This window comes from Halichoerus grypus, chromosome 8, assembly GCF_964656455.1.
Source record: "Halichoerus grypus chromosome 8, mHalGry1.hap1.1, whole genome shotgun sequence".
NCBI classification, from domain to species: domain Eukaryota; kingdom Metazoa; phylum Chordata; class Mammalia; order Carnivora; family Phocidae; genus Halichoerus; species Halichoerus grypus.
The window spans coordinates 60,498,398-60,521,311 of record NC_135719.1 but is presented as its reverse complement, the minus strand read 5'-3'; the positions used below and the strand labels follow the sequence as shown (position 1 = coordinate 60,521,311).

Sequence of the window (22,914 nt, the reverse complement as noted above, 5' to 3'; positions counted from 1 at the left end):
TCAGCTGGGAGTCTGCCTTTCCCTCTCACTCTGCCTCTCCCCCTGCTTGTGCTCTCTCTGTCTCTCTCTCTCAAATGAACAAAATCTTAAAAAAAGAGAAAAAAAAACTCTCTCTCTCTCTCAAATGAATAAAATCTTAAAAAAAGAAGAAAAAAAAAAAAAAAAAGACAGTGGCAACGATTTGAAGGTCCATTCCCAGACCCGATGAACCTTCTCCTTAGCTTATGGCTGTGTCCACATCCTCATCGTAACCCTAACTGTGGTTCTTCAACTTTTAGCATCACAACATAGTAATCTGGAAAAATGACTAATGTCACACTATAGAAATGAGCAGTTCTGACCAAAAGCCTTGCTTCTGGTGGTGGTAATCCCTTCTGAAAGCAATTGTAGGCAGCCCTCTCCCAAACAGGAAAAGCATGGGGGTTGCTAGAGCACTGGAAGGCTCCCTAGGAAGTCAGTCAGAACTAGAGACTACTTTTTAAACCTCTCTTCAAAGATTTGTTAGTATACAATGGGACTGTTGAGCTCTGACACAGACAAAGTGAGCTAGGGGAACAGGTCGCTAACCCTTGACACTCCATTTTAATAAAAATTAAATTGATTAGATTCATTCACTAAATGACTAACTATACAAGCAGAATCAAAAGTATTCAACAATTATAAGACGTTGAACACTTTATATGTGTGCTTCCTTTTTACACATTACATTTTCCTCAGAAGTATAGTTGAGGGGCGCCTGGGTGGCTCAGCCGTTAAGCGTCTGCCTTTGGCTCAGGTCATGATCCCAGGGTCCTGGGATCGAGCCCCCATCAGGCTCCTTGCTCCGCAGGAAGCCTGCTTCTCCCTCTCCCACTCCCCCTGCTTGTGTTCCTTCTCTCGCTGTGTCTCTCTCTGTCAAATAAATAAATAAAATCTTAAAAAAAAAAAAAGTATAGCTGAATTAGAATTCAAAGAACTGGAACACAAGAGGTCCTGGGTAGTTGCGTAGCTACAGTAGAACACACACACACACACTCACACCCCTGTTTCCGTAGCTGGGGACAGAAGAGGTGAATATTCAGGGGAAAAGCACTGCACCCTCCTAGCTCTTTTTATTACCAGAAAAAGACGGGCAGGAGGTAAGCTTTACCCTGACCACTGTTTCAATTTTCACAGACTTTTGCAGATTTAAATATTCCAAAATGGTCATTATAAGAGATGCCATAGAATAGAGTGCATTTTTATGTTCCTAAATTAATAAAACAACTTTGTAGCTAGAACCAAAAATTGCAGTTATATCCTTGTTTCACCAAATACTCTCTGATTTAATAGTCTTTTTTAATTGAATAAACTACCTGTTCTTCTGAGTGATCATAATAAAGAGCCTGAGTTGAATAATTACAGAACTCTTCTCAGCTAAAAAAATACCCGTCACTAGGGGCACCTGGGTGGCTGTCGTTAAGCGTCTGCCTTCGGCTCAGGTCATGATCCCAGGGTCCTGGGATTGAGCCCTGCATCGGGCTCCCTGCTCCACGGGAGGCCTGCTTCTCCCCCTCCCACTCCCCCTGCTTGTGTTCCTTCTCTCGCTGTGTCTCTCTCTGTCAAAAAATAAATAAAAATCTTAAAAAAAAAATACCCATCACTAAAAATGATCTTTATTTCTAATCAGTCTTCAACTGATACAGAGGTTCCTAATACTTTAAATTACTCCTCCTCGACTAATGATCTGTAATGATAGAACACTGATCTTTAAATAAGAATAAAATAGAGTTGGCTATGTGTACAAAGATTGTCAGGTGATGAATTATTTCAATGCCAAAAAAATGTTTTGGGTATTGAATTTGAACAGAGTAGAGCAGATTTTTTTTTTATTATGTTCAGTTAGCCAACATATACTACATCATTAGTTTTTGATGTAGAGCATATTTTCAAATACTATTGGAATTAAGGGGACTCCTAGAGAGTTCAAGTTTTGTCACGAGTTAAGTAGCTAGTTTCTAAAAGAAATTAGTTGATCTCTAGGGGCGACTGGATGGTTCAGTCGGTTAAGCATCCAACTCTTGATTTTGGCTCAGGTCATGATCTCATGGTCATGAGATATAATCCCGCATCAGGCTCTGCACTGAGCATGGAGCCTGGTTGGGATTCTCTCTCTCCTTCTCCCTCTGCCACATGAAACCTCTGATCAGATCACGAGATGCTGAATTCTTGAATAACAAGGTGTCTTTTCAGAAATTTTTACCCTAGGTAGCACTGACCAATGTACTGAAATGAAATAAAAAGAAAAAATAAATCTGCATAATATTTACACTTTTTCTCTTTTTAGATTTATCAAGAAACCACTTCCATGGGTACTAACTATACATGTTTCTACTATATGAATGTAATTTTATACACCACAGCCAGGAAGTGGAATGGTGAAATAAACAGACAAAAAAATAATAAAAATTCTTAGTAGAGAAAGCCCCACAACTAACACAGAATAAAGATTGCTGTCCTGTTTTTTTAGCATGATAATAGTATTTAAATTTCTTAAATATTATCCATAACAATAAGCAAATCTATTTGTCAGCTCTGAATGTTGTTCTTTTGAAAACACTATGGAAAATCCTTTGGGCTGAAACTTAGAAATGATTTCAAGAGCCTGGCATTAAGTAGCTATATAAAATTATTTTTAAATTGATAATTGTCATCATAAACAGACAAAAGGAGGGGCGCCGGGCTGGCTCAGTCAGTTAAGCGGCTTCCTTCAGCTCAGGTCATGATTGCAGGGTCCTGGGATTGAGCCTCTACTTCTCCCTCTCCTCCCTGCTTATGCTCTCTCTCTTATCTCTCTCTCTCTCAAATATATTTTTAAAAATCTAAAAAAAATAAATAATTTAAAAAATGTTTCAAATAAACAGACAAGAGGATATAGTCCTACCAACATTTCTATGGTAAATTGTTTTTCATTTTTATGAATTGCCAAAATCACATTCTTCTGTATTCTTCCTATTCATTTTCAAATGAAATTTTAATTCTATATGTATTCATTGAGTCCCTCTGTGAATAAGGTTTTGTGTTAAACTGGGGGTGGGAGTAAGGGAGGGAGTGGAAAAAGGAGGCCATGGCATGGTCTATTCCTTGGAAGGGCCAGGCCTCTCTTCCTGATCAAGGTCAAAGGAGGTCAAAGAACCAAAGTCCATTTTGCCCTATCACTGGGCATTGTCACCCCTGTCTTACGATGGAAAAACTGAGATCAGGTGAGGTAAGGTAGCTTGGCCCAGCTGACATGGCTAGTAAGTGGAGGAGCCAGTCCCTGACCCAAGAATGTCTAGCCCCAACTTCAGTTCTCTCTCCATTACACAGTGCTGTTAGTAGCTTTCTTTTTTTTTTTTTTTTAAGATTTTATTTATTTATTCGTAAGAGACAGAGAGAGAGAGAGGCAGAGGGAGAAGCAGGCTCCCCGCTGAGCAGGGAGCCTGAGGCGGGACTCAATCCCAGGACCCTGGGATCATGAGCTGAGCCGAAGGCAGACGCTTAACCATCTGAGCCACCCAGGCGCCCTGTTAGTAGCTTTCTTATCCAACCTCAGCTCAAATGTCACCTTCTGAGAGGCATCCTCTCTTTTATAGTTTCATTTTCTTCACATTTTTAAAGAGATCGGACCCGGGGCGCCTGGGTGGCTCAGATGGTTAAGCATCTGTCTTCAGCTCAGGTCATGATCTCCAGGTCCTGTGATCGAGCCCCACATCTGGCTCCCAGCTCAGCAGGGAGTCTGCTTCTCCCTCTCTCTCTGCCTCTCCCCTTGCTTGTGCTCTCCTCTGTCTCTCTCTCTAATGAATAAATAAAATCTTTAAAAAAAATAAATAAAAAATAAATAAAAAAATAAAGAGATTGGACCCATTAATAAATCGTGAGAGTCTGTTCCAGCTGAAAACAAACAAAAGCCTTTTGCGGATTTTTTTCAAATAGTAACTTAGCTAAAATTCTCCAAAAACAAGAGAAAAAAGGAAATGATACACAGCACAGACAAAAATAAGGATAATGTTAAAAAGAAAAACAGAATTACACTTTCTCCCTTGTTGCTTTAGTAAAAGGCTAAGAGGAGTGGGGGCCAATTCTAAAGCCCAAGTGTGCACACTTGACTGCCATCATGCCCATGGAGTCATCAGATCCCACAATTGAGGCTCCATGGAAGATTCTCAACAAAGATACACCCCTTTAAGCATGTGGGTGAAGTAGAAGATGTTCAGAATTTGAAATGTCAGCATGGGGAATGTGGGCTTTCTTAAGAAAGTATTATGTCAGTATTTGTGTTATGTATGAATGCTTCTTATATACCTTTAAAGAAGACTGTGATGGGAGTTTTTACCTCAATATTAAAAATTTCGGGGCTTGGGCACCTGGGTGGCTCAGTTGGTTAAGTGACTGCCTTCGGCTCAGGTCATGATCCTGGAGTCCTGGGATCGAGTCCCACATCAGGCTCCCTGCTCAGCTGGGGGTCTGCTTCTCCCTCTGACCCTCTTCCCTCTCGTGCTCTCTGTCTCTCATTCTCTCTCTCTCAAATAAATAAATAAAATCTTTAAAAAAAAAAATTTCGGGGCTCTCACGGAGAAATAGGTTAAAAGACACAAAACTATCTGAAGCATGTATGGAGAGCATGCTAAAATAGGTTTTACACTATGGTTTTTCCCAGTTTCGATTTTGCATTATCCTTCATCATTCTTGGGTTTCTAGATCCTACATATAGTTTTAATATGTCCCAGATTGAAGGAACTAACTTACTTATACAGCAAGAGCTCTCAAAACCTCTGACCCCACTCAACCTTATCCCCTCCAAATTACCAAACAGCCCTACTTCAAACAGCCTGCTGAGATGACCTATCTGGAGCCCACCTTTGGGTTCCAGCAGCTCTGGGCAATCAGGCAATACAAAGACTAAGAAGAAAACTCTTAACTGTGGATGAGGCCTCTGATTATCTTTCAATTCAATGGTCATCTGTTTCTGAATTCTTAACTTCCACATCGTGTTTCCTCTATATTAAAAAATTCCCCGGGGCGCCTGGGTGGCTCAGTCGTTGAGCGTCTGCCTTCGGCTCGGGTCATGATCTCAGGGTCCTGGGATCGAGCCCCGCATCAGGCTCCCTGCTCGGTGGGGAGCCTGCTTCTCCCTCTCCCACTCCCCCTGCTTGTGTTCCCTCTCTCACTGTGTCTCTCTCTGTCAAATAAATAAATAAAATCTTAAAAAAAAATTTCCCCACTTTACTGAACTTTATTAAATTCTCCAGTCTGAAAAAAAAAAAGTAGAGTTGAAAGAAAAATGGATTAGGTGATTGGTCTTGTTACATAATATCCACTAGGACTCAAAACACTGAGGAAGAAACTAAAAAAGAAGAAGCATATTTTTGTTATCTTTCCTGTGAGCTCTCAATAAAGCAGTTAATAAATATTATGTAGTTGATATCTGTAAATAATGAGTTCTTAGAAACCACATTTTAACATGCAGAACTGTAAAGGCAGTTTTTCCAAAAGAGCGATGCCATAACTAAAGTTTGGGTTCCTGAGACTTTGGCAGCATATTATTGCAATTATGACCAAAGAAATGCCATAGAGTAAATATGCAAAATTATAAAACTCTAAAGCAATTTCAAATACCAAAATTATACTGCTGATCCTAGTCCAAGGGCTTAAAACAATACGAATTGATTATACGGTTGACTCTTGAACACAGATTTGAACTGCAAAGGGTCACTTATACATGGATTTTTGTCAATAAATACAGTACTGTAAATATATTTTCTCTTCAAAAAAATATATATTTCTCTTCCTTATGATTTTCTTAGGAGTATTTTCTTTTCTCTGGGTTATCTTATTGTAAGAATACATTACATAATACATAAAACGTACAGAATATGTGTTAATTGACTGTTTACATTATTGTTAAGGCTTCTGGTCAACAGTAGGCTATTAGCAGCTAAGTTTTGGGGGAGACAAAAGTTATACTTGGATTTTTGACTGTGTGGAGTGTCAGTGACACTAACCCCCACATTGCTCAAGGGTCAACTGCGCAAGTACCCTATTATACTGAACCCCCACATTGCTCAAGGGTCAACTGCGCAAGTACCCTATTATAAAGTATAGGAAAAGCACATTTTAACATAATACATATTTGATCAAAAATCGGTATGCTTACATTAAGCATATTAAAGAAATGAAATGATAAAATCATTGGGATTCACCTTAAAATACTCCAGAAAGAAAAATAGCTGGGAAAGGCAATAAATAAAGCAAAATGTGCAAAATGCCGACATTTGTTGAAACCTGTACTTGGGAATTTGTTTTACTCTTCTCTTTTCTTTATGTTTTAAAACTTTTAATAATAATAAGTTTAAGAATCTAACTAAAAATTATAAATAATTACAATTTAATAGATAATAAGTATTATTTAACAATTTATCTTACTTTCTTAAAACTCAGAAAGATTCTTTGGGGGGGCGCCTGGGTGGCTCAGTCGGTTGGGTGTCTGCCTTCGGCTCAGGTCATGATCCCAGGGTCCTGGGATCAAGTCCCACATCGGGCTCCCTGCTCAGTGGAGAGCCTGCTTCTCCCTCTCCCTCTGCCTGCTGCTTCCCCTGTTTGTGTTCACTCCCTATCAAATAAATAAATAAAATCTTAAAAAAAAAAAAAAAAGACTCTTTGGGGAAAAATGAGACAGGTCAGTAACAACTACCCATTAGAGGAGGCATTAAGGCAAGTTTCCCACAGCAAGCAGTTGTCAATAGTGTAACTACCTTGAGAGCCCTCCCCCTACCTTCGAGATAATGTGCTCATGCATCATTAAACCAAAGTGCAGAAGTGTACCTGTAGGGAGTGAAGTCAGTCTCCAACCTTACACCACATCTAAAAATTAACTCAAAATGAATCAAAGATCTAAATGTAATAGCTAAAACTATAAAAAATTTTAGGAGACAACATAGGAGAAAAGATTCCTTGACGTTGAATTTGGCAATGATTCCCTGGATATGATACCAAAAGCACAGGCAAAAGAAAAAATAAATAAATTGGACTACAACAAAATGAAAAACTTCTGTGCATCAAAGTACACGATCAAGAGTGAAAAGGCAACCTAGAGAATGGGAGAAAATATTTGCAAATCATATATCCGAAAAGGGGTTAACACCCAGAATATATAAAGAACTCCTACAATTCAACAGCAACAAAAATAAACAATGTGACTAAAAATGGGCAAAGGACTTGAATAGACATTTCTCCAAAGCAGATACACAAATGCCCAACAAGCACATGAGAAGATACTAAACATCATTAATCATTAGGGAAATGCAAATCAAAATCACAATGAGATACTACTTCACAAAACCATAAAACAACAAGTGCTGGAGAAGATGTGGAGAAACTGGAATGCCTGTGCACTGTTGGTGGGAATGTAAAATTTCCAGCTGTGATGGAAAACAGTACGGAAGTTCTTTTAAAAAATTAAACATAGAATTCCTATCCAATCCAGCAATAATATATACCCAAAAGAATTGAAAGCAGGGTCTCTAAGAGATATTTGTACACTCATGTTCACAGCAACATTATTCGTAATATCCCAAAGGTGGAAGTAATTCAAATATCCATCAACAGATGAATGTATAAACAAAATGTAGTATATACATACAGTAGAATATTATTCAACCTTGAAAAGGAAGGAAATGCTAAAACATGCTACAACATGGATGAACCTTGAGGGTATTATGCTAAATGAAATAAGTCAAAGAGACAAATGCTGTTATGATTCCACTTACACGAGGTACCTAGAGTAGTCCAATTCATAGACATAAAATAGAAAAGTGGTTGCCAGAGTCAGGAGGGAGGAGGCAACAGGGAGTTGTTTAATGGGTAGAGAGTTTCAGTTTTGCAAGATGAAGATATGAATGTACTTAACATTAGTGAACTGTACAGTTAAGATGGGACATTTTATGTTGTGTATTTTATTAAAAATAAAAATTTTAAAAAGTGTACATCTGTATTCTAAATATTTATTAAATGCCCAAACACACAGTCATTTCAAAAAGGCATATCTCCAAAGGTGATAATTACATTGGACCCTTGCTGTCAGATTATTCCTATAGAGTTGGAGTAAGAAGAACTTAATAATTCATTAATTAGAACTTGGTTAATAAGATACTAAAGGATTCTGTTGCATAGTAAATCACTACATGTTGGAGTTTACAGATTTTAGTAGGGTTCTGATGTTTGTTTTTTTAAGATTTTATTTATTTATTTATCAGAGAGAGAGTATGGGAGAGAGAGAGAGCACACGCAGGGGGAGAGGCAGGCCCAGGGAGAAGCAGTCTCCCTGCTGAGCAAGAAGCCCAGTATGGGACTTGATCCCAGGACCCGGGATCATGAGCGGAGCTGAAGGCAGATGCTTAACCGACTGAGCCACCCAGGCGTCCCGGGTTCTGATGTTTTCTATTTTGTTTTAGAACCCTAAAAAAATAGTAAGATACATTTTTTAAAACTACATTTCCACCTACACATAATATCTGGTCAGCATAGAATTAATTGTACCAGCCCTAGATAATTAAAGTCAGCTTTAGCTCAGGGAACTCTGCCAGGTTTAATACCTGAAAGACAGGTAAAGAACACTAAGCCATATACTTTTGATTGGATTCTCTAAAGACAGTGAGTCAGGCTCCAAGTGTCAAAAGATCTAGTCTCATGCTTAATGAAAACAAAGATATTTTCTGTTAGAACTCTTTTTATCCAAGTACCTCAAAGTACTTGGCAAACATTAATCAAATGGAAATTAAGGCATAGCCTCAGGACACATGAAGCCAGTGGCGTTTAAAAATTCACACAAAAAAGCCTCTAGATCCAACTACCAATTTATAGAAGAACACAGTAAACTACACCATGGCAATATAATCAGCAAAAACCAGACTGTGGGAAATTCCACAGGGTAAATGACCCAGTTTCTTCAACAAATGTGAGGGAGAAAGAAGAGATGGAGAGGGAGCCTACAGATTGAGATTTAAAGAAACACCAGCCAACTGTAATATCTGAACCTTGATTCAAACAAACTAAAAAGATTATGACATTTATGATACAACTGGAAATGCAAACTGACTTGAATGTGATGATATTAAGGAATTATTATGGATATTTTTATGTATAAAATGGTACTGTGGATATTTTATTTTAAGTGCTTGTGTTAGAGATATTGTTTCAAAGATCTCCATGACCACTCCCAAGTTCAGTGATTTCCTAGAGAAGTTTCTCAGAACTCAATATATACTGTACTCATGGCTAGGATTCATTGTAGCAAAAGGACACAGAGCAAAATTAGCAAAGGGAGACGGTACATAGGGTGAAGTTTAGAGGAAACCAGGTGCAAGCTTCCAAGAGTCTTCTCCCAGTGGATTCACACAGTATGTGCTTAATTCCCTCAACAATGAGTTCTGAAATGTCATCTACCAGAGACACTCATTAGAGTCTCAGTGCCCAACATTTTACTGGGGGCTGGTTACACAAGCCCTCTCTGCCTAGCATGTACCAAGATTACAGACTCCCAGAAGGAAAGCAGGTGTTCAGCATGAACCATATTGTTTGTACACAAAACATAGGCACAATGAGCTGCTAATAATTAAGGTGGTGAGAGAACCCTCCTGAAATCTAAGTTCCTAGATGTCAGCCAAGGGCCAAACTTGTAAGCAAACCTTTCAAAGGACAGCAGTTAGGCCTGATACGGTCACTTTCCCCTGCATAGGTACACACTGAAACACATGGGATAAAATGACAAAAGATTTCCTTCAGAATAATATAGGAGGGCAGAACTGGGTGTGGATAGATTAGTCATGAACTGAATGCTGAAGCTGGAGGATGGGCATGTGGGAACTTATTGTACTGTTTTTCCTACTTTAGTATATGTTTTAGGTTTTTTCCATAAGAAAACACTGACTTTGTTTTTAATCATAGAAGAAAACTCAGAACCGGTGCTTAGGCTCTGAATCAAGAAAATGAGATGGGATGAGAACAGGAGCTTGTAGAACCTTTGGGCTGCTACCAAGGTCTCAGGGAAGACAGGTTATCCCAGGTCACATGTGAATAGGCTTTGAACCCTGACACTCAAGAGTTAGTTAACATGTTTTGGGGGAAAGGGACAAAAAGGGTTGCCTCTTGTCCAACACAAACTATATATCAGAGCGAAAATTTTGAGGGTGATTTAATTGTAGCTACTGATTAAGTGGCTGGCAAATGATCGTCAACAATCTATAGAGTTTGCAAATCAGATTTCTTATACTTTTTGTCATTAATTAATGAGCCATAAAATGAATATGTAGCCACTCTTTCCCACAACACATTAGCAAAGAATGGAGAATGTTTCTTCCATTTCAAAAATGTGTTCTTTAGCAGTTAAACATGCTACTTACTCACATATTATGCTCTGGAAAACATTACACTCCTCAGAGTGACTAAAACCTCGGCAACAATTCCACAGAGATATCGAGCATTCTGACTCACAGCTACACAGCCTCAACAGACATCATTAAATTTTGGTTTACTTAGGTGGGGTATGCAGGAGATGGGGGGAAATATGGGTAAAAATATATCCTTTCCACTAAAACTATAAATAATCTGTATTTAATAATAAATTGTTTATAACACAAAAATAATGACACTATGCTTTAGCTTGCATTATATAAGGCTAGAAAAAGTAAGCAGAAGCCCAATGGTGAACTACCAGCATAACAAGTTTCACTGACTGGCCCCTCGCTCCAACACCCACAATATGACAGCTCAACTGTCATAGACAGAAAAGATGAGGCAGGGAGGACCAGCCCGAATCAGCAATACAGACTCAGATATCTTCCCTCTCTCATATGAAGAAAACATGCATTCATCACTAAGTGGTTCCATCCCTGGTTTCTAAACAAAAGACATTTTGACTCATCATCAATGACTCATCATCAATAAAACATTCCCTATTAGTAGGAATGGCTTTCCACTAATCCATCCAAACTATAATCCAAATGCTAGTATACCAAAAACATAAAATGAAATCTCTGGGTTGGGGATCAGAACAAAGCCTACAGGGGCACCTGGCTGGCGCAGTCAAAAGAGCATGCAACTCTTGATCTCCAGGTCGTGAGTTCGAGCCCCATGCTGGGTGTAGAGATTACTTAAATAAATACACTTAAAAAAAAAAAAAAGAATAAAACCTACAGATGGACAAGGAAAGGGCCAAGGGTCTCCCTGATTCTGTACTAAAATCCTCAAAGCTTTCCTGCCAATGGAAAAGCACATCAACTCTATAAAGCACACCACCTAGCACTGAGTTACAAATACACTGCAGTATTTAGTCAGTGTTCCTTCCAGGTAACTGTTATCAAGACAAAACTTATTCTGATTAAATAAAAGATAGAATGTTACTTCTTGTAATGTTACCCAGGTGTCAAGCTCTGGGCAAGTATTAACGATTCTGCTGAACTTACCTACTTAAGTATTTCAATATCTAGAAAACCAACTATTGCAGAGACTTTTAAATAAATGTTGACAATTACAAAGCTCTCCATAATATCCAATTGGCAAATCAGTATTCCTTATGCTATTTACAAAAGCCAATGTTAGCCAATAATCCCTCTTGAGATCTATGTACAAAAAATATATTTCTGCCTAAAGTACTAAAAAACTTAAATTGACTTACAAAGTGGCTAAAATTCAACTATCTAGAACACTATCCAGAATAAAAGGCAAAAATGGCCTCTGAGTGTTCAAAAGAGAAGAACCCCTTGCATGCCCTAAAGCTTTACTTGAAGGAGAATCCCTTAAATTTTTGTTCAGACTCTACCTGTAGTCTTATTTTACAACTTTATCCATTCCAAGTTCACATCAGTTTAAAGACAGAAAAAGTAATGTTGTCCTAAGCAACAAACTAATTTGAGTTAACTTAGGCAGGTGAGGAGAATTTTAAGGATATGGAGTTCTTCATAAAGCCTAAAGACAGGAATAAGGCTACAGACAGAACCAGAAGCAGGGCTCAAGAAAGCTAATCAATCGCTCTCAGTTTCTCATCTCTGCTCCTATGTTCACATCTGCAACCTCCACTTTCTGGGCCCCATGACTGATGAAAGATGCCCACCACATAGCTCCCAAGCTTCGAGTCTATAGGTCTAACCATAGTGAGTGAGCTGCCCTCCTCTGGGAAAGTCCCAGGAAATGGACATGGAATGGCCAGGGTAGGAGATGTTGCCACCCCTGGTCTAGCTGCATGTGGCTGAGGTGAGAGAGGATATCAAGTTATACAAAATGGCTGGGGATTAAAGAAGGTTCCCCACAATCTAGGAAGACCCTCTAAAGAGTATCCATAGCAGAAGAAAAGAAGCTGCAAAAATTCTGGGAACTAGAGGGTAGCAAAAAAATAAGATTTTATAGTCTCATAATGAAGAATGCAGGCCCTCTAAAACTTCTGACTTGAGGTAATATGTATTAGCATATGGGCAAATATCCTACACACCTTAGTAGACTATGAGAGCTTCAAAGTACTATTTGCCCTATTAGTCACATTTATTATGATGACCTATTACTCACAAAAGTTTAAGTTATATTCAGTATCATCTCTTTGGAAAGGAGAGATAATACTTATACTAATGGGACATTTGAGGAAGGACACTGATATACTGCTGATGGGAGTATAAACTGGTACAGCCTTTCTGGAAAGCAATTTAGCATTATATACAAAATACCTTAAAAATATTCAGCACTTGGGCACCTGGGTGGCTCAGTTGGTTAAGCCACTGCCTTCGGCTCAGGTCATGATCCTGGAGTCCTGGGACTGAGTGCCACATCGGGCTCCCTGCTGAGCAGGGAGTCTGCTTCTCCCTCTGACCCTCCCCCCCTCTCATGCTCTCTCTCTCTCATTCTCTCTCTCAAATAAATAAATAAAATTTAAAAAAAATATTCAGCAACTCTATCTTTAGGAATTGATTCTATGAAAATAGTCCAAAACACATACAAAAATGTGTTTAACAAATATTCAAAACATTATTTATAATACTCAAACTGTGGAAATAAATGTCCAATGATAAAGCAAAGGTTAAATAAACTGTCTAATACATATTATAATCTGAAAAATAAACAATTCTAAACAATAAGAAAAAATATTCATGTCATAAATAGTGAAAAGGACTGCACAGATACATACATGAGAAATGCATATATATAAAATAATCTTGACTATATAAAAAATATGAATGGAAAAAGCTAGAAAGGGACTGTCACGGTTTGAGTTCCCCAGAAAGCACACTCTGAGATGGAGATTAGTACACAGGCAGTTTATCAGGGAGTGCTCTTGGGATCTACAGCTACAGGAGGAAGGGAAGAAAACATGATTGGGCACAGGGAGAAGCTGAACGACAATGCAGACCTAATAAAAACCTCAGTCAGTTTCACACAGAGCTACAAAATTGAAATGGCACAATGAGGCTGGGTCTTCATACCCTGCATCAACTAGTCATTGGACACAGGCTGCCCTAAAAAAGAGTATGTCCTTGGGCAAATGGTCTTTTAAGCTGAGGAAACTCCCAACAAACTTGCAGTAGCAAGAAAGATCTGGGCAGTATAGCACAGTATCTACAACAGAAACTACATCCAAAAGTTACCATTTGTTGTCTTTGGAGAATAGTTTATTTATTTACTTTAAATTCCTCACTAGGGTCTTCCATATTTTCCAAATAAAAAATAAGTTATACTCAATTCTTTAAGTTTTTATTTATTTAAGTAATCTCTACACCCAATGTGGGGCTCAAATTCATGACCCTGAGATCAAGAGTCCCTACTCTCTGACTGAGCCAGCCAGGTGCCCCAGTTAGAACCCTTTTTTTTTGTTGTTAAGATTTTATTTATTTATTTGAAAGAGAGAGTGCATGCACAAGCAGGGGGAGGAGCAGAGGTAGAGGGAGAAGCAGGCTCCCTGAGACCCTGATATCATGACCTGAGCTGAAGGCAGACGCTTAACTGACTGAGCCATTCAGGTGCCCCAACACTATTTTTAATAATAGATTTTAGAAAGATTTATATCCAATATACTCATAATATAAAAATAAATTTGCTTAATGGAAGTGACTTAGTATATAGAAAATTTAGGGGCACCTGGGTGGCTCAGATGGTTGAGCGTCTGCCTTCGGCTCTGGTCATGATCTCAGGGTCCTGGGACTGGGTCCTGCATCAGGCTCCCTGCTCAGCAGGGAGTCTGCTTCTCCCTCCCCTCTGTGATTTCTCTAGTTTTCACTCCCTCTCAAATAAATAAATAAATAATCTTTGAAGAAAAAAAATTTAGTTATAGAAATATATATATGTTAGGTAAGGTTTGGTTAGTTTTAAAACTTAAACAAATTCAAATTTATCTCTAAGACACATTGTTATTTTAAAAAAGCAAAAAACTTTTTCACAAACACAAACACATCATAAACTGATTACTAGCCAAAATTAGGTTTCCATTTTGCATGCCATACAACCAACAAAAATGTGAAAATTCCAAAAATATTAGAAAAAAAGGAGTCCATCTTAAAAAATGGAAAACCTTTTTTAGGGTTTACTTTACAACCACAAACACATCTGCTGGGTTATACATCTTTGGAATGATTGATAAGATACCTGAAATAAAGTTTTTATAAATCATTACTTTACCTACCAAATGGTTCTTTTAAATGATTTAAAAGAAAGTTTATCTTAAGCCATCTGAAAAATTCCTGCATCTGCATTAGATAAGTACTTATAAAATAGCTTACCAAATGACTTCTGGTTCTAAATAAGATGAAGTAACTTGCATCAGAATAACATCCGCACTGAGAACAACTAAGAAAGCTGGATAAGATGCAGACTAAAGGGGCACCTGGGTGGCTCAGTCCGTTGAGTGTCTGCCTTGGGCTCAAGTCGTGATCCCAGGGTCCTAGGATGGAGTCCCACAATGGACTCCCTGCTCAGGGGGGAGCCTGCTTCTCCCTCTGCCTACCACCCCCTGTGTTTATGCTCTGTCAAATAAATAAATAAAATCTTTTTAAAAATTTTTAAAAATTTTAAAATGCAGACTAAAGGTGTTGGAGAGCAACCAAAGAATCATGATTTGAGGGGCCAAGATCCCAGAGAAAAGGGAAATGCACCTAGATGAACCCTATATTTGCTACTACTCCTTTTCCCTCAGGCATTTGCCAATTCAACCTCGGCAGTGTGGAGGCTGAGTTCTGTGTGTTGACCCAGAACTTGTGGCAGTCTCATAGGTCTAAAAAGACAAAACTTGGCCGTACCAGTAGCCTTGAACTCCAAGATTAGACGGGGCCAGAATCTTGGAGAAAAAGAAGTAGTTGATCACAATTTCCCTTTGGAACATTTTGTCAGTTTCTAAATTGTAGATGTGCAGGAAAAGTGTGTGAGAAACCAAGCAGAAAGCAACCAGTAAGAAGCTAAACAGCTAAATAGAAATTACGGCACCGCAAGTGGTAAGGAAACAAAAACTGGAGTTCGGGGCTAAGAGGGTAAAAAGGTCTGGGTAATATATCGCAGCTTTCATTTGATATCCTTAAAACATTATATGCTAAGATTAAAGACAAGCTGGAAACTGACTACCTTACAAAGCCTGAAACAGTGAAACATCTTAATCCCTAACTGGACAAGGCCATCAGTCTGGCTGCCAGAAGAAAATTAAATCATTTCTACCAGAAGATATCACCCAGAGCCTCTATAATTTTTCATACAGAATATGCTTCATTCAACAAAAAATTAGTAGGCATGCCAGGGAAAAAAAGACGAAATGACCAAAGATCAAGAGAAGAGACAATAGGAAAGGATCCACCAGGGACCCAGATATTGCAGTGATCAAACAGAAACTTTAAGAGAAAACCAAGCTCTGGGGTGCCTGGGTGGCTCACTCGTTAAGCGTCGCCTTCAGCTCAGGTCATGATGCCAGGGTCCTGGGATCAAGCCCCGCATCAGGCTCCCTGCTCCTCGGGAAGCCTGCTTCTCCCTCTCCCACTCCCCCTGCTTGTGTTACCTCTCTTGCTGTCTCTCTATCAATTAAATAAATAAATAAATAAATAAATAAATAAAATCTTAAAAAAAAAAAAAAAAGAAGGGCGCCTGGGTGGCTCAGTTGGTTAAGCGACTGTCTTCGGCTCAGGTCATGATCCTGGAGTCCCGGGATCGAGTCCCGCATCGGGCTCCCTGCTCAGCAGGGAGTCTGCTTCTCCCTCTGACCCTCCCCCCTCTCATGTGCTCTCTCTCTTTCTCTCTCTCAAATAAATAAATAAAATCTTTAAAAAAAATAAAAAAGAAAACCAAGCTCATAAATACAGAGAACAGACTGGTGGTTGCCTCGAGGGAGGGGGGAGTGATATGGGTGAATGGGATCAAAAGGTACAAACTCACAGTTACAAAATAAATAAGTCACGGGGATGTAATGTACAGCATCGTGATTATAGTTAATAATATTATATTGCATATTTGAAAGTTGCTGAGAGTAGATCTTAAAAGTCCTCATCAGAAGAAACAAATTGTAATTGTGCATGGTGATGGATGTTAACCAGACTTATTGTGGTGATCATTTCCCAATATATACAAATACTGAATCATTATGTTGTACACATGAAACTAAATGTTATATGTCAATTATACCTCAACAAAAAAATGGGCACTATGTTTAATATATTTAAAGATATGCAAATAGTTGATAATTTTTCCGAAGAACTTAAGTTTATTTTTTAAAAAGGCAAGTAGAACTTTTATTTATTTTTTTTTAAAGATTTTATTTATTTATTTGACAGAGAGAGAGAGAGAGACAGCGAGAGAGGGAACACAAGCAGGGCGAGTGGGAGAGGGAGAAGCAGACTCCCTGCTGGGCAAGGAGCCTGATGCAGGACTCGATCCCAGGACCCCGGGATCATGACCTGAGCCGAAAGCAGACACTTAACGACTGAGCCACCCAGACGCCCCAGCAAGTAGAACTTTTAGAACTGAACAATACAATAACTAAAATTAAGAATTCAGTAGATGGACTAGAGGACTGACACAGCAGAAGAGAGGATTTGTGAAGTGAAAGGTCAGCAGAAAATAACCATATTGAGCCAAAAACAGAAAAAGTAATAGAGAAAAGAGAATCAAGAGACATATGGAATAAAGTGAAATGGTCTAACTTATATATAGCTGAGTCCCAGAAGGACAGAGAGAATAGGACAGAACTAGTATCTGAGTATGAGATACTAGTTTCCAAATACTAGTTTCCAAAACAGATGAAAAACATTAAGCTAGAGCTAGAAGCTCTAAGGACCCATAGAAGACTAAATGAAAAGAAAACCATGTGTGGCTACATCATAGTAAATCCAAACAAACATAGATAACTAAAAACAAAGAGAAAAGCCTTAAAAGTATCCAGTGGCAGGTACAATGGGAGGTTGGCATGGCAAGTCTCAACAAATTTCAAAGAATGTACACAGATGTCATTTATAGCATTTAGTTTTGTTGTTGCTGCAGTGAAGTTTAAATTGTTTATATTCTTTTTCCTTTAAGGTTTGTCTTTCATTTGATGTTTAAGAAATACCAGCCATAGACTAAGATTACTATGTAAAGAATCACCTGTATTAAACCCTAATGAAAAAGCATGGATAAAGATTTGATGAATCTCTACAAATGTCTTGCTGGCTCAGGTACATAGTCTGAAATTCGATAAAGCTTTTCACAGGTCAAATATCATCTAAGATTCATAAAAACAGGGGAGACACTATTGGATTTGAGACTCTGTGGGGCTGAGCCAGGAAAAGGCAAAACTGTAATATAACTGAAATTGTTGTTAGGGGCCCAAAGTATTTCTTCCTTTCTTTACCCTTTTCAATACTAAAAGCAGATTTTCCTTATCCCTAGCTCCAGATGTATCCTCTACCTACCTGTCTCATTCTCACTGAAGAAAGGACTGACACTTGTTCACCATAAGACATTAAATATATTTATGCTCTCAAAATAACAACTTGCAAAAAATGCATAGGAATAGCTTTAGAAGAGACAATTCTGAGGCATTGAGGGGTTTTCTTTTTGTATCATTATTTTTAATTGTGGTAAAGTGTACATAACATAAAATTTACCACCTTCACCATTTTTAAAGTTATATCTCAGTAGTATTAAGTACATTCACGTTGTTACACTACCATCACCATCACCCAGTCACAGAACTTTTTCATCTTCCAAAATCAAAACTCTGTGCCCATTAAACAAGAACTCTCCCTTTTCTCCCTCCCCTAAGCTGCTGACAACCACCATTTTACTTTCTGTCTCTATGAATTTGACTACTCTAGGTACCTTATGTAAGTGGAATCATATAGTATTTATCATTTTGTGACTGGCTTAATTCATTTAGCATAATGTCCTCAACATTCAGCCATGTTGTAGCTTATGTTAAAATTTACTTCCTTCTTAAGGCTGAATAATATTCCATTGTGTGTGTGTGTGTGTGTGTATGTGTGTACATATATGTATGTATCATGCATCTATTAGTGGACACTTGAGTAGCTTACATCTTTTGGCTTTTATGAATAATGCTGCTATGAACATGGGTGTACTGATATCTCTCTGAGATCCTATTTTCAATTCCCTTGGTTATATATCAAGTGGAATTAGTAGATTGTATGGTAATTCTATGTTTAATTTTTTTGAGGAGCTATCATACAGTTTTCCATAGCAGCCACACTAATTTACATTCTCATCAAGAGTGTATAAGGGTTCCAATTTCTTCACATCCTCTCCAACAACACTTGCTATTTTCTGGGGTTTTTTCTTCTTCTTCTTCTTCTTCTTTTTTTTTTTTTTTTTTTTTGACAGAGAGAGAGACACAAGCGAGAGAGGAAACACAGCAGGGGGAGTGGGAGAGGGAGAAGCAGGCTTCCTGCTGAGGAGGAAGGACCTGAGCCAAAGGCAGATGCTTAACGACTGAGCCACCCAGGTGCCCCTGTTTTTGTTTTGATAATAAAGGTCCTAATGGATGTGAGGTATTATCTTAGTGTGGTTTTGATTTGCATTCCCCTAATGATTAACAATGTTGAATATTTTTTTATGTGCTTACTGGTCATTTGTATATCTTTTTTGGAGAAATGTCTATTCAAATCCTTTGCCTATTTTTTAATCAAGTTGTTTGTTAGTTTATTGAGTTGGGAGAGCTCTTTGTGGATTTTCTTTTATTTGTAGATCCTGTCAGTACCCTCCAAATCACACTGTATAGGCGGCCTTCCTCTTTCTCTCCCCACACCTGGAAAATGTGCTTAATTCAAAACTAATCCAAGATGCTAATTCCAACACTAAAAAAGGATCAGGAATGAGACCTCTCAGTTCTGAAAGCAGAGAACAATGCTGAGATACATTAAAAATTATTTTAATATGTTATATATATTATATATACATATACACCATCAGACACCTTTTCTTAACTTGAAAAATGTTTCTTTGAAACATTTTTGTTTACACTACTTAAAAAAAGAAAGAAAATATTTGTTTTCTCTAATTACAAAAGAAACATATACTGAATATAAAAATCTAAACATTATAGATATGGATAACTTAGAAAGTGAAAGTCTCCCATAATTACACCTCTAGAAATAACTGTTTTCAGTAATCTACATAGTCTAGGATAAACTCTTCCAGAACACAGGCATATACACACACCTCCATGCACATATACTGCATTTGCTCTTTTTTACTTAACACTATATCCAGCCCATCTATTCATGTCAATATGAAATGCTGTTATCTTTTTTTTTTTAAGATTTAATTTATTTATTTCACAGAGAGACACAGCGAGAGAGGGAACACAAGCAGGGGGAGTGGGAGAGGGAGAAGCAGGCCTCCCACCGAGCAGGGAGCCCGATGCGGGGCTCGATCCCAGGACCCTGGGACCATGACCTGAGCCGAAGGCAGACACTTAACAACTGAGCCACCCAGGCGCCCCTGAAATGCTGTTATCTTTTATAATAGCAGTCAAGAAAGTATTTATGTATGTAAACTAAAACTGAATTTTTTTTTTTTAATTCACAGAACACCAGACAGCATGGATTCTAGTAAGCTCAAAAGCACGGAGTCTAATGTTGAACAAGAGAACGAGGGCTGAGTGGGAAGCCGAGTGTGTGGTTACTCTGTTATCTCCTTTACGTAAGGTCTAAATCTAACAGTACAGTGGCTCTGCCCACAGTGCTTGTACAAACTCTTTCTCACTCTGTACCAGAAATAACATCCTCTGGCCATGCTGCATCTACAGAAATGTGTGATCAATAAGGCCAGCCATTTCCAAACATCTAGTGAGAGAACAATGAAGCTACCAAGCTTGCTGGTCAATGTAAAAGACAGAAGAACGTGTATAAGAGGTTGCACGTGTCAGCCTCCATTTAAAGCATAATTCTCTCATTGTGCCACTGGTAGACAATATTTTGGCTCATTTATTTCCTCAGCTACACAAAGAGTTAGTGTTTTCTTTTATGATTAGCTTTAAAAAGAGGCAAAAGAGGCATTGACTCGGGAGTCTCAGCAAATGATAAAACCTCAGTGGAAAATGTCACTATCATGTTCATCGCATCATATTTCTTAATCTTATCTTAATCTTAATCTCATCAAATTTTCTTAATCTTCTAACTACTTTTTTCTGCAGGAGTCCTCTGTAGTTTCTCACATGTATTTCCTTCCTTGCCGACCTCTACTTTAAGTGTTCACACCAAAAGGACAAACTCACCAAAAATCTTAACGCCACTAGATAATCTAAAATTTAGTAAGGCTGGGTGAAACATCTCGTTGGTGTGGATTTACCATAAACTGCATGTAAAAGTTGAGAGACCAAATAGAACTGAACCCCAAAGGTGAAGGGGCTTTTCATTTTTCTAGGCCTTCAGCGGCATCAGCTGCTGCTGGGGCTTCTCCTCTGTCTTTGAATGTCTTGTTCTCTTCTTCCTCCCATTGAAATTCATGAATGCTGAACCTCAAGACACCTGAGGAACAAGCCAGTCTGGAAGACTGGCGTGGTCTCTGTACACTCATCTTTTAATCAAAATCTCCCACCCACTCACCTTCACTCAGACCCAGCTTTTCCCTTCTTATTCAAACTTCAGTCCTTGCCTCTGTCATGTCATGATTCTAAGCCTGAGGAAAGCAAGACTTTGAAAAGCCACAGAAAATGTCGGAAAGGACTCAGGAGGTAGCCAGACAACCTAGAAATTATGACTAGGACTAGGTTATTTGATATTACTACCCATGTTTTGCAATGCCAGAAGATGTTTCACCTCTTGGATTCTGTCATATTCCCATGTTACCTGCATTTATTTTGTGTATAAATAACCCTGTACAGATTAGACAAATGTCTCCCAATTTTATGTTGACTTCATTCACATTATAAAAGCTGTTACAACTTGTTTAAGTTGGGAATGCTTTCAGCTACAAGGAACAGAAAAGTCTGACCTAGTAGCTTAAACTGGTAGGACTTATCAAGAAAAGTCCAGAGAAGGTTTTCTCAGGGCTGTTCTGACAACTCGATAATATCATTAAGAAACCAGACTCTTCATCTTTCTGCTCTACCATCTCAGCTTGTTAAGTTCATTCTTAGGGATGTTGCCTCATGACGGCAACTTTGCTGCCACAACTCCATACATCATAGTCTACATTTCAGAATGGAATAAAGAAAAGGATATGCATCCAAACTGTTCTCTTGCTTGTTCCTTCTACCAGAAAAGCAATTTTTTCCTTGTAGAGGCCCTCCAAAAGATTTCTGGTTATAACACATTAGCCAGAACTGAATTACACAGCTAGCTCTAACTTCCAAAAAAAGTAAGAAAAAAAACTGGGTGCCTCAGTTGGTTAAGCGTCTGCCTTCGGCTCAGGTCATGATCTCAGGGTCTTGGGATCAAGCCCCACATCAGGCTCCCTGCTCGCAGAGAACCTGCTTCTCCCTCTCCTCCCTGCTTGTGCTCTTTCTCGCTCTCTCTCTCAAATAAAATCTTAAAAAAAAACAAAAAAAAAAGGTGAGAAAAGGGAATGTTTGTCTTGTAAACCTCTATATGGGCAAAAGAAAAGGGATTGGGACTGGCTTTTGAGATTCAACCAATAGTTTATGACATGTTTATATTATGCATAAAGTGCTAGTTACCCAGTTAATTACAACAGCGTGGAGGACCTTTAAGAGCCCTTATTTAGAATAAGTTTCTCTTTCCGGAAGAAAAAAAAGGTTGAGAATACTGATGGAGAAATTTAGAAGGGAGGGATGAAAGCTACAGCCATGGCAGATGATGCTGACAATGTGGAGTTAGAGACAGACTGTATGTGAAAGAGAATCGCTAGCCAAATCCTATCTAGAATAAAGGGAAAATTGTAATAGTGTTCATAACTCATGTCTTGAAACCCTCCAAAATCATTAAGAGTATGATAAGGAGAGATGTATTAGGACTATTTTTTTTTTTAAGCAAGTGAATTTTTACAAATCATTTAAAATAGACAAGTCAATAGGGGCACCTGGGTGGCTCAGTTGGTTAAGCATCAGACTCTTGATTTCAGCTCAGATCATGATTTCAGGGTCATGAGATTGAGCCCCACATCAGGCTCTGCACTGAGAATAGAGCCTGGTTGGGATCTCTCTCTCCTTCTCCCTCTGCCCCTCCCCACTCATGCTTTCTCTCTCTCTTGAAAAAAAAAAAAAAGACAAGCCAATAATACCAGCTAAGAGTTAATATTCACAGACTCCATTATGATGTGCCAAGTAGTAAGCTAAGTGCTTTACACATATATGTGTGTGATTTACAAACCTCTCAGCTGTCCTATGAGGTGAGTACATTCATTAATTTGCCAGGTCACACAGGAAGAAGCTCAGCCTAAAACAGGAGATCATGCTTCTAACCACATCACATTATTATTTGCTACGTTTTATTTGTTCTCAAGTATTTC

At 38.4% G+C, this 22,914-nt stretch overlaps 1 protein-coding gene across 5 annotated transcripts in view; it reads right to left on the bottom strand.

The window, feature by feature from the left end:
- The window catches only part of MYO5A (myosin VA), a 196,112-nt gene that overhangs the window by 154,890 nt on the left and 18,308 nt on the right, over positions 1–22,914 (bottom strand). The gene's annotated exons all lie outside the window — the stretch shown is intronic.